At 35.6% G+C, this 12,183-nt stretch overlaps 1 pseudogene; it reads left to right on the top strand.

Annotated features, from left to right (window-relative positions):
• The first annotated feature begins 1,003 nt into the window (after positions 1–1,003).
• On the top strand, positions 1,004–3,979 carry LOC101572909 (annotated as a pseudogene).
• The last annotated feature ends 8,204 nt before the right edge of the window (positions 3,980–12,183 follow it).

The raw sequence follows: 12,183 nt of genomic DNA, 5'->3' as shown, positions 1-12,183 counted from the left end.
TGGTGTTTGTAAATAGGATCACAAGTCCGCATCTTGTACAGCAATTAACCAGTAAGAAGAATATATGCAGTGTATTATTTGTTGATACTGTACTTTTGATTTGATTTGAAACTGTCTCATTGCTATCTGTTTATCAATAAAACTGTAGAAAAAAAAAGGCTAAATGTAAAAAAAAAAAAAAGAGTAAATTGGAGAAAGGATGAAAACAAGGAAGACAAACCAATAATCATACTTGGGGTTAAAATTCCTGGGCATAACAACGAACCAAAAAACATCTTAAAAATAATGAGATGTTTAGTGAGTCCTGAAGATCATACATATTTACAGCTTTTGTGCTCAAAATGTATGCTATCAGCAAAGAAATCATGTATAAATAAATAGAACAGTCCATGAAGTCTGAAAATAGAAAATGTGTAAATGGATTTTTTTTTAGAACTGGGGATTGAACTCAGGCCCCTGAGCTTGCCAGGGAAGTGCTTATTCCACTGAGCCATCTCCCCGGCCCCTATAAATGGAATTTAGTGTATGGTAAAGATAACATTTCAGTCAGTGGTGTAGGATGTGGTAGGGAAGCTGGTCACTAATTGGTGTTGGCAGTACTGACTGACATCTGAGTTAACATTGATTTAAACCCTACATCACACCATTCCAAAATAACTGAGATTAAAACCTCAATAAAAATGTCAATACTGGTTAATATTATTAAACCATCAGAATAACACATCAGAGGAAATGTATTTGACTGACAAGCCTCCAATACAAAATACCAAAACCAAAAAGGAAAAGCCTGAAAATGTATCTTCATTTTAATATGAGACTTCTATTTTAGAATAGAGATCACAAGAAATGTTAAAATTAAAGGAATTTTCCATTATTATGGTGGCACAATAGAGCATTAGTGTTTGCAGATGGAAAAGTGAACCATCATGGAATTCAGATCACTGAGTACTTGTAACTTGGAACAACTTGTGTTTTGACTCATCAGAGCAACTGGCAACAGAAAATGAAAAGTAGTGTGGCACAGATCAAACAGGCATTCTTCTGGTCATGACAGAAGAAGATCTCAAATTCTTATCAGAGGACCTCCTGCCCTGATGACAGATATAAAGAACGAGAAAGGTCTCCCCAGGGTAGAGATTATTTTGATTACAGGAGGTCAAATTTTGAACATTCAAGAAGAGGACATTCTTATAATTGGTGTTGTGGAGCCCTGAAGCAGGAATGCAGATAAATGGAGAGAGAGAGAGAGAGAGAGAGAGAGAGAGAGAGAGAGAGAGAGAGAGATATCCCAGAAATCCCCATCTCCAGGAAGAAGCCCAAATACCTCAACACACCAGATTTCAGTTCAGCTCACGATGAGTCTGCTACAAAGAAGAAGAAAGATGAACTGGACCCACTCCTTACTTATCTTAGTGGAGCATGCATTCCTCCTGCAAAGCTCAGGATGATGCAAGAGCCAAGTATACTTATCTTAGTGGAGCATACATTCCTCCTGCAAAGCTCAGGATGATGCAAGAGCCAAGTATACATAAAAACAGCTTAGCTTACCAGAGGATGAGCTGGGAGGCCTTAAAGATGTTCATCAATGGTCTTATCAGCAAAGTCAATATTTCCAATATAAGTATTATTATCCAAGAGCTTCTTCAAGAATTTATAGTCAGAGGAAAAAGACTACTACCCAGATGTTTTACAAGCACAGAGCACATCTCCAATCTTCACATATGTCTATGCACCATTGGTGGAGATTATCAGCTGGAAATTTCCACTAATTGGAGAATTCTTCCTCAAGAAGTTAATTCTTAATTTTTGAAAAGGCTATTGAAGAAGTGATAAGCAACTTTGACTGCTTCAAATTTTGTAGCACTTCTCATTAACCGAAATGTCACACAGGAAATTTTATGCTTAGAGATGCTCACTTTGCTCTTGGAATGACCAACAGATGATAGTGTTGAAGTGTCTATTTGCTTTCTCAAGGAATGTGGCCTCAAATTAACACAAGTGTCATCAAGAGAAATCAATACAATATTTGAACATCTTTAAAATATTCTACATGAATCTGAAACTGACAAAAGGGTTCAGTATATGAATGAAGTGATGTTTGCTGTATGGGAGATGGATAGAAGGACCACATGGTTATCTTAGAAGGACTTGACCTCATAGAAGAAGGCAATCAGTTCATTCATATTTCCCCCTTGGAGGATGACTATAATTCAGAGGTGGTTCTCAATGTGTTCAAGATAGATCCTAATTTTATGAAATATGAAGAAAAATACAATGCTATTAAGAAAAAATACATGATGAAGGAGACAGAGGTTCAAACACAGACCAAGAAGCAGAAAGCAGTGAAGAGTAAGAAAAAGAAAAGGAGGAAGAAGGAAAAGATGGAGAAAAAATGACTTTTTTCTGCATTTTAGAGAATGTTCTACAGGTTGTTCAGGATCTCACAACTAGACCACATTCATAGTGATTCTCCTGTTTACAGCCTCCCAAGTGCTGGGATTACAGGCAGGTGCCAACACGTTCAGTCTCAATTGCCATCTCAGTGCACCTCGGGGGTGGGGCTGGCATGGTTGGCCCAGGGATTGAATCCCCAGGCCTTGCTCCCGCTTGGAGGTGCTTTAATCCACTGAGATATTTGGTCGACCCCCAAAAGTAACTATTTATTATAAAACAGAAATCACTTTAGGCTCATTTTATCATACAATATATCTTTCTATTCAGTCAAGTTTAGATTTTGAAGAATGTGTTCATAAATTGCTGAAAATGGAATTTCCTGAAAGTCAAACAAAAGAACTCTCCAATATGATACTTGATTGCTGTGCCCCACTAAGGACATATGATAATTTTTTTGGCTTATTGGCTGGGTGATTTTTTCATGCTGAAAAAAGGATACATGGAGGAATCTTTTGAAAGTATGTCCAAAGAACAGTATACCATTCGTTGCCTAGAAACAAACAAATTGAGGAATGTTGCCAAATGTTTGTTCACCTCTTATACACTGACTTGCTTCAATGGAGTGTTATTGAATGTATAAGCTGAGTGAAGAAAGCACTACGTCATCAAGTAGAACTTTGGTCAAAATATTCTTCCAGGAACTGTGAGAATACACTATTCTTCCAAAACTGAATGCAAGATTAAAGGATGAAACCCTACAGCTATTCTTCGATGAATTATTACCCTGAGATAATCGAAGAAGCACTCAGTTTTCTATCAACTTCTTTACCTCTATAGGTCGTGTAGTCTCAATGGATGAATTTCATGAGCATCTCACAATTATACCAAAAATAATTATGGCCCAGAAACCAGATGTTGAACAAAGCAAATCCTTGCTGCATGCTTCATGTTTGGAGTCTTCCGTCAGATTCTGACTCCACAGACTCCAACTCCGACCGAAGAGAGAACAGCTTAGAGTCATCCAGTGCAGACAGTAGCTCTTCATCCTCCAAGAGCTATAGCTTGGCCTCAGGTAAAGGTTTGTGAAAGAAGAGACAAAGGAAGAACAGAAATAAAGATGGAGTTAAATCAGGAAGGAATCAACAAACAAGTGAGAAAAGACTTGAGAAAAGACAAGCAGAACAAAAACACCAGGAAGCAAGGTCTAAGAGAGACAAGAGATCAGAAAAATGCAGCAGTCAAAATTCAAGAGACCAAAACTGGAGAGATCAAATAGCAAAACGCATATCAGACAGGAGCATTCTTACCGAAAGAAACAGTTATAATAGGTATGGGAGTGACCGAGACCGAGAAATGCACATGGATTGGGAGAACAGGCATGGCGATCCAGAAAAGAGAGGAGAGAGAGAAAATAATTTTTCAGATAATGAGAATTACAGAATCCAAAATCAGGACAGTGAAAATTCTAAAAGATCAGATAGATCAAGGTAGAGAAAAGATTTAAAAACATGCAATCTCTAAACGTGAAGAAGATAGTTATCACAATGGTGCAGAGAGACTTTGGGAAAAATCAAACAGATACTGAGCATTCCAGAGAGTTAAAAGAAACATTAGGACCAGAGAAGAGAAAACTAATTCCACAAAATAACGTAACTACACATGCTTTATATTCAGATCAAAGTAGTTTTTACATTGTTGAACTTTATAGAGCTCTTGTACAAAGTATTGCTTTGTGTTTGTAAATTTTTTAAATATGTTCATTTTAACATGTTTTGTAATTGATACATTCCGTGGGTTTCTTATAGAATTATTGGAAGAGAAAAATTTCAGATAAGGAGTCTAAGTTTTGCTTATATCTTGTGAATAAAACATTCAAATGTTCATTGAAGTTTTTCCTCTGACAAAATACCATTTTCTGATATTTCTAATTATTTGCAAACCTATTCTTAGTGACTTTTTACATGTAATCACATATGACTTTACAGTTTTGTTTATGAAATATTATAAACATTTTAAAGTAGATTTATTATAGGTTTCATAGACATGCTACTTGAACAAATTAAGGAATGTCTAATTATTATCTCAAGTATTTTGGTGAAGTATAATAAGTATTTGTCAAGCTAATGCACAGCTCCCTTGTCCACAATTAGGACTCTCATTGGTATCTTCTGTCTGGGCTCCTGAATGAGGTTAAGTTATTATTCCTTGTAGGAGATGGCACAGAGGAAAGAAATTGAATTGGGTGATAAATTGAAGTCATTTCAGTATAGCAACTCTTGCTCAGATCCATCCAGTTTCAACTAGAAATGAAGGTTGAAGGTTAACCATCTGCCAGCATTTAAGAGAAGTAAAGAATCAGAATTGCTATGTGTCTTCTTGGTTTTATATGTTAACAATGATCTTTAAAATAGGCCAAAGTTACACACCTAAACAAAATGATCTCCAGGTAAGCCATCTTTGGGGTAGCTAGTTTGGGATCTGCTTTGTGACTCCATTGTACACCAGCAAATATTATTCCTCAATATTGATACAACCTTTTTGGTCATTTTTCAGTTTCTACCTTTCATATAGTGGGAAGATGAGGCTTATCTTTCTCAAGAAGTCTCATTTACTTTGTTGACCTCAGAAGCCCCCTTTGCACTGTTACTGTAAAACTTCTCCAGTTTAGTTCATTGGTCTCCTCCCTATAAGTCCTGCTACCCACAAAATAATTTGTTTTTTTTCTCAAATCTGCACCTTTTTCTACTTCTTTGCAGTTTGTTGTACTACTCTCTCACTTCTGTGTTTGCTCTGCTAGATTTCTATTTCCAGATGAGCACATTTTCTTTTCTTTTTTTTTTTTTTTTTGTACTGGGGCTCAAACTCAAGACTTTGCACTTGCCAGGCAGGGGCTTATGCTACTGAGCTATACCCCTAGCTTCTATGCCTTTCCTAAAATTCAGCATCCTTCCTGTCCTTCTACCCGCAAACCACCATAGTCTGATCCTAATTACTTTTATTTTGTATCTACTCTCTTTGATAATATCTTACTGATAGCCACCATGGGGCAGGTGCTTTGCTAGTTGCTGAGTAGTGATAGGTAAATAAGGACCTGAATTATTATAGGGAGAAACAGAAAGTGATAAGTTAAAAAAATAATAAAATGTACTTTGAAAAAAAGAGTAAAGAGATCACCCAAGAGAAATATACACCTAGCAAAGGACCTATAGCCATAAGAGATAAAGAATTCTTAAAATGAAAATAAACAGCTTTTGATTGTTACTTTTATTTTTTAAAGAATACAAAATAGTAATAAATAAGCCAACATTAGAAATGATAAAAATTTCACTAAACAAAGTAATAGAAATTCAACAATGATTGCTGTGTTACATGAAGTTATCTTAAAATTAGTTCTATAAACAGCTTGTGAACAGGTAAATGAGATATGTGAGTAGTTCAAACAAAGCAAATAAAAATGTCATATTTAGTAGTCAGGGAGATGGCTCAGTAGAATAAGTGCTTGCCTGGCAAGCAAAAGGGCCTGAGGTCAATTTCCAGTTCTGCAAAAATAATAATAATAATAATAATAATAATAAATTAAATTAAATAAATGTCATATTCACATATAAAGATAATGATCAATTTCATTGTCATCAAAGACAGATCAATGAAATACTTCTTTTCATTGATCAGACTGGCATTGCCAGTCCTACAGATAAACCACTACTACTATGGACTACTGGACTATATTGGATTATTTTGCTGAATTCATGCACCTACGATATTTAAATGGCAATGGAATACCCATCTCTGGCAAAACTAAACAAAAACAACAATATACAAAATAGCATAGATATACAGCTCCTTTCTCTTAATTCAATGAGAAGAAAGATTTGTACTAATAGTGTTTGGACAGGATAACATGTCTGCATCTTGTACTATGAATAACTACTACAAAGACAATATGCAACACACTAATTATCGTAACTGTCCTACAAACCTCTTTTGAAACAGTCTCATTGCTATTTGTTTCTCAATAAAATTTTTAAAAAATGCAAATCCTTGACAACATTGTGTATTTACACCTTGCATATTTATATCTATCTAGAAACAGTAAAAGTGGATGCAATCACTTTGAAGAGTAAATCAAAAAATCTATTGAAGTAATCAATCAATCAATCAATGTCCTATATAAGCAAATAAAAACATTATTTGTTACTCTTGTAGAAAAAATGATCACTCTGATGAACTGACAGAGACTGAATACTAGCCTGTGTGTCTGGGTGGGAAATAGTGTTTGAGTCTATTCCCATCTCAGTCATATCTAGGACCATACGAAGCCAGTCAGAGTCAGGCATACCCAACCTGGCTGGCTCATGCCGACTCTTTGGTATTTAATGGCACCAGCTGGCTCTAAAGCAGGGAAGGCAGTTTCATAGTCATATTATCTTATTTTCCAGATTTCACTGATGAATTTATTTCAGGTGGGCAAGTGAGGCAATTAAATTCCTTAGCAGTAGGGTCACAGAATGTTAAATGAAAGATTTGACACAACTAAGTAAGAGATGTATGCTATATGAATCATATCAGAGTCCCACATACACACTGTGAGTTCCTCATTGACCTCCCTTTCTTTATCTAACTCATCCTTCCTCTTGTTTATGTGTGAAGAGCTACCAAGAAGGGTACACCAGAGGCCCAGATAGAAAAGTAAGACAATTTAATGCTGGTTACCCAGGAAATTGAAAATCTATGCTCTAGGACATAAAGCTTGACTTAATTTCTTTCCTTCTTTTTTTTTTTTTTGGTACTAGGAATCAAACTCAGGACCTTGTAGTTGCCAGGCAGGTGCTTATAAAAACTTTTCTTTCTTTTTTTTCCTTTTTTTCTCCCCAGGGATTGAATTTGGAACCTTGTACTTGCCATGCAGGCACTTTTGCCACTGAGCTATTTCCCCAACTTAATTTCTTATAATGTCTGGATATTAAATGCATGGTGAAAGATATCACCAGTAGGGAATTAGTAAGGCTCAATATGCGTAATTTACATAGGCAAGAAGAAAAGGCTGAAGAAAAGCTAAGAATTCAGTAGTGAGGCATCCAGACTTGATCATTCACATCCCTATTAGGTATGTTCTTGTGTTTCTGTGTTGTTCCAACCTTAAAATCAGACAGCTAGGATTTCATGTCTAACAGTAACTTGCACTGCAATGGCTTAACAACATAACTTTTATCTTCTATCTTCATCACCCCACTTTCTGCTTGTGTTCTGGGGTTATACTTCAGTCTAATCCAACACCAGTAATAATTTTCATTTATTGAATTCTTATCCAATGATAATTCATTTATGAATTATCTCATTTAATTAACTCTCTGTCCTTGACTGCAAGGATAGGTGGTTCTAAAGCCTAGTCCCTAACTTTCCTATGGCTGGTGTACTGTCTTACAAGGAGTGTATTGTTATGGGTTAGATCTGGAATGTTTCCTAAAGTCTCATGTGTCCACAGGTGGAATATTTGGAAGATGATTGGAACATGGAGGTGCTAAACTCATCAAGAATATAGTTAATGGATATAGTTCACTGCAAAATGTGCTAAGAGGTGGTGGAGCTTAGTTGAGAAGGCTGTATCATGAGGGATTTGCCATTTCTGTTTCCTGGCTGCCATGAGATGAGCAGCTTTTCTTAGCCAAGCCCTTCCACCATGATGTTTCTGCCTTGAGGCCAGGTGACCATGGACTGAATCTCATGAAAAATGAGCCTGATTAAAACTCTTTTAAATCATTGGGGAATCCAGGACTCTTTCATGCTAGACAAGCACTCTAGACAATATCACTTGAGGCTATTGTGTCTCAGCAATGTGAAAGCTGAAAATGTAGTTGTGCTTCACCATCTCCAGGGAACTTGACCAAACCACACATCAGGATTCAGATAACCTCTCTGAAACAGACTCTAGAGGGATGAAGCTAGGTGCCTCATTGATGCTTACAGGAATGACTCTTGGTTAAGGGTTATTGAGCTAAATTCTGGAGAGCATATTGCTTTGACTGGTTTTACCAATGGAAATAAACTGATCTCCCTTGGGGCCACTGCGAAGCCCCATCTGGGTACTCCCATGCAGCTAGTTTCTTTCTACCTCCTCCTACATAGAAATATCAAAACACAGGCTGCATTATAATGCTAAAAGCAAAGTGAGTTAGAGGTAAGTATCAGTTCAGATAAACCACCTCTATCTTTCTTAAAATATGCTTGGAAATTCCTTTAACAGGTACCATCTGAATCACAAAAAGAAGTTTTGAGCATGCCACACCCATGATGCAAAGGTCTTCAAAAATAAAAATGCTAATGGAAACCAGAAATAGGATTTCTCTGCCCCCATATTTCATGATAATAAGGAAACATCCTGTGAATCAGCTAATGGAAAGGGCAATGGGTGAAGAAGGGCAAAACAAAAGAAAGTGCAGAATGTATTACCTGGAAGCATCACCCAACCCACCAGTCTCTTTAATTAAGCAATAAATTCAAAAATAACTACAAATAATCACAACCAGGCTATTGTGCTGGCAAGATTATGTAAGAGATAGGAAGGTGCTATGCTTGCCTTCATGCAATAAGAAAATGTGAAGTATTTTACTAAATATGGAAGAGAACCAAGTGTTAATAGGTAGCAGAGAAAGGGTTTAACACTTGTTACTGTCCATGGAGGAAACATTAGAGCATAGTAGTATCAAATCTTGCCTGCCAGACATGAGAGCATAAACCTGTAATCACAGCAGTTATGAAACAGACAGAAAATCAATCTAAGTTTGAAGCCAGCCTGAGCTGAATAGTGAAGTAAAGGCCAACTTTAACTACAAACCAAGACCCTGCTTCAAAACAAACAAATAAACAAACAAAAGGCCATCCTGAATCGAAACTTCATATTTCTCCACTTCTTACCTATATGAAGGCAAAGGCACAGCTTTTTCATCTGTCAATGGGAACAGTGATGAGAACCCATATCACAAGGCAAATGGTGTATGATAGTAACCCGGCAACTTTCTTTCATAAGAGACTTTAATTTAAAATCATATGATTAAAATATTTATCTCAGTGCCTAGCTCTAAGTTAGTCTGACAGATGGTTGATAATCACTACTATAATGTACACATCCTGTCTGTATTTCCACTTCTAGGTTCTTCATAGATGCTAGGCTGGGGCTTTACAAAGTCACATTTTTCTCTACAAACAAAGCCCTCTGGCTACAAGTCTGTTTGATTTATTTTCTGACAGAGTTAAGCCATATAGGACAATATCGAAGAAAATGTCATTGATCTAATATGAAAATTTCACATTCAGAGTCCTGCATGTATCACCATCCCCGCCTTGATGTTCCTTTAAGTAACAAGATGTGAAGTCCAATGAACAAACAAAAACAATAAAAAAAAAGCACAATCAAAAATGTCTGTGGGATGAGAAAGAACAGAAGAAATATTCAGAAAAAAAAACCCAGTAAAACATTACTTTTCATGATAATTTTTCTCAATGGGGGAAGATGCAATCTCAATTTAAATTTTGTTTTCTTGTTTTTCTTTTATGATTTTGGAGGTTGAAATCAGGGCATTTTTACTGAGATATACCATCATCTCTATCTCTATATTTGTGTGTGTGTGTGTGTGTGTGTGTGTGAGAGAGAGAGAGAGAGAGTGTGTGTGTGTGTGTGTGTGTGTGTGTGTTAAATAAGATTTTGCTGAGTTTCTCAGAATGTGCTGAAATTTGGAATATTCCTGGTTTAGCCTCCCAGAGTGCTAGGATTTGCATTTCTCTGGTCACTAAAAATGTTGAACACCTTTTCATGTAACAACTGATCATTGTCTTTTTAGAAGTATACAACTGTTGGTGAGAATAAAAAGAAGAAGAAATCTTTATACACTGTTAGTGAGAATGCAACATTATCCATTTACTACAGAAATCAATAGTTAAAAACATATTAGCTATTCTATTATTGTATGTGTAAAGCATATGCATAAAGCATGTATGAAACAAGCATATAATAATCAGAATACACTGAGACCTAATTAAATAGCCTACTACATGAAGGGTAAGAGATATGTCAAATTAGAGAAAAACAATAAAATCAGAGGATAATAGGAGGGAGTAAATAGCTTCAAGAAATCTGATATTTGATGAGAAATATTTCTTAAGAAGACTGAGAAATGGAATATAATTAAATAGAAGGGAATATATTTATCCTTCTACTTTAAGAAATCAAAATGCCAAATAAAATGCATCAAATGTATTAAAAGCTTTGGATAAATGCATTGCTATTTCATATGAGAATTTCCATTCTAAACTCACAAATTATTATTGCTTCAACTTTCTTGGCACTGAGCACATAGAACTTTAACATTCTATGTCATGAAATGGAAAGTATCCTCTGCTATACACCAAGGCACCATGCTTGATTCAAGACCAAGTATTTGAATTTTACCTTGATCAATAAAGCATTATTTTAATTTTAAAATATTGAAAATGTCCTTAGTTTTTCAAACTGGATGAATACCACATATTTCTTCATTTTAAGGAAACAAATGACAATATTTGATAAAATTTTAAAACTTTGAAAAGACAATCAAGAGAATGAAAAGTCAAGCCTCTGACCAGAAAAAATACTTTCAAGTGACATTAAAAACATGATTTTTATACAAAATAAATACAGAATTCTTAAAACATAGCAATAAGAAAAAGACAAATTCAGGTAAAGAATGGACAAAAGAACTGGACATGTCACCAAAGTAGATAGACAGATAAATAATAATCCCATGAGAAAATTCTCAGTACCTTTATATTAGTAGAAAATTTTCACACAGCTGGAGAGGTTGTGGGGAAATGGAAACCCTTCTCCACTGTTGGTGGGAATGCAGGATGGTACAGAGATTATGGAAATCAGAGTGGAGATCCCTTAAAAGTTAAGACTGGAGGTCCTAGTCAATGCAGTTATTCCTCTCCTGGGTATTTTTCCAGAATAATTCAAAACATCATATCCCAGAAATTTATGTGCACCCATGTTTATAGCAGTGCAATGTGTCATAGCTATATCTTGAAAGCAAAACAAATGCCCATCATCTGACGAATACACGAAGAAAACATAATATATGTATACAATGGAATATTATTCAGCTACAAAAAGGATAAATATCAGGCTTTTATCAATAAACTAATGCAAGTAGAGCCCATATTCTTCAGGAAAATAACTCTGACCCACATGTGAAAACATCTTACTCTCTCCCTACTCTAACAATCTGAATGAATAAATAAAATCTGAAAGGCACAATCATATTGTAAAATGCAATGAATCTGAAGGAAGGAAATGCTAAGATGAGCAGGACAGGAGAGGAAGTGAGGAAAAGAGATGTATCTATGTATATATGTAGGGTGGCTTGGATAACTGAACTGTGAATTTTTGATGGTCTGTTGAAAGGAGCAGTTAATACATAGTGTTTTTGTCTCCCTTTTCATTTTTTCCTTTCTCTCTTTTTAATAGCTTTTTCATTACAAAAGTAAAGGTTTATTTCAAGCAATCAGAAACATTCCTAGTAAAACAGTTAATTTTGAGGTAGTCAATTTTGGTTTTGGTATGGGGAATCAAACTCAAGGCCTTGTGCTTGCCAGGCAGATGCTGTGCTGCTGAGCTATATCCCCAGCTCAAAACATGGTTGATTTTGAAAATTGACAGCCAGACAGTAAAAGTGTTATAAGGAATTAAGCCATCACCAAGTAATATTACACACACTTCTATAATTGCACTGCTGGTTATCTTGAGGGAGGTAAAGA

Source organism: Octodon degus, unplaced genomic scaffold (genome assembly GCF_000260255.1).
Source record: "Octodon degus isolate 3935 unplaced genomic scaffold, OctDeg1.0 scaffold00032, whole genome shotgun sequence".
NCBI lineage: Eukaryota > Metazoa > Chordata > Mammalia > Rodentia > Octodontidae > Octodon > Octodon degus.
The sequence above is the reverse complement of the archived record's forward strand: the minus strand, read 5'-3'. Positions and strand labels throughout refer to the sequence as shown.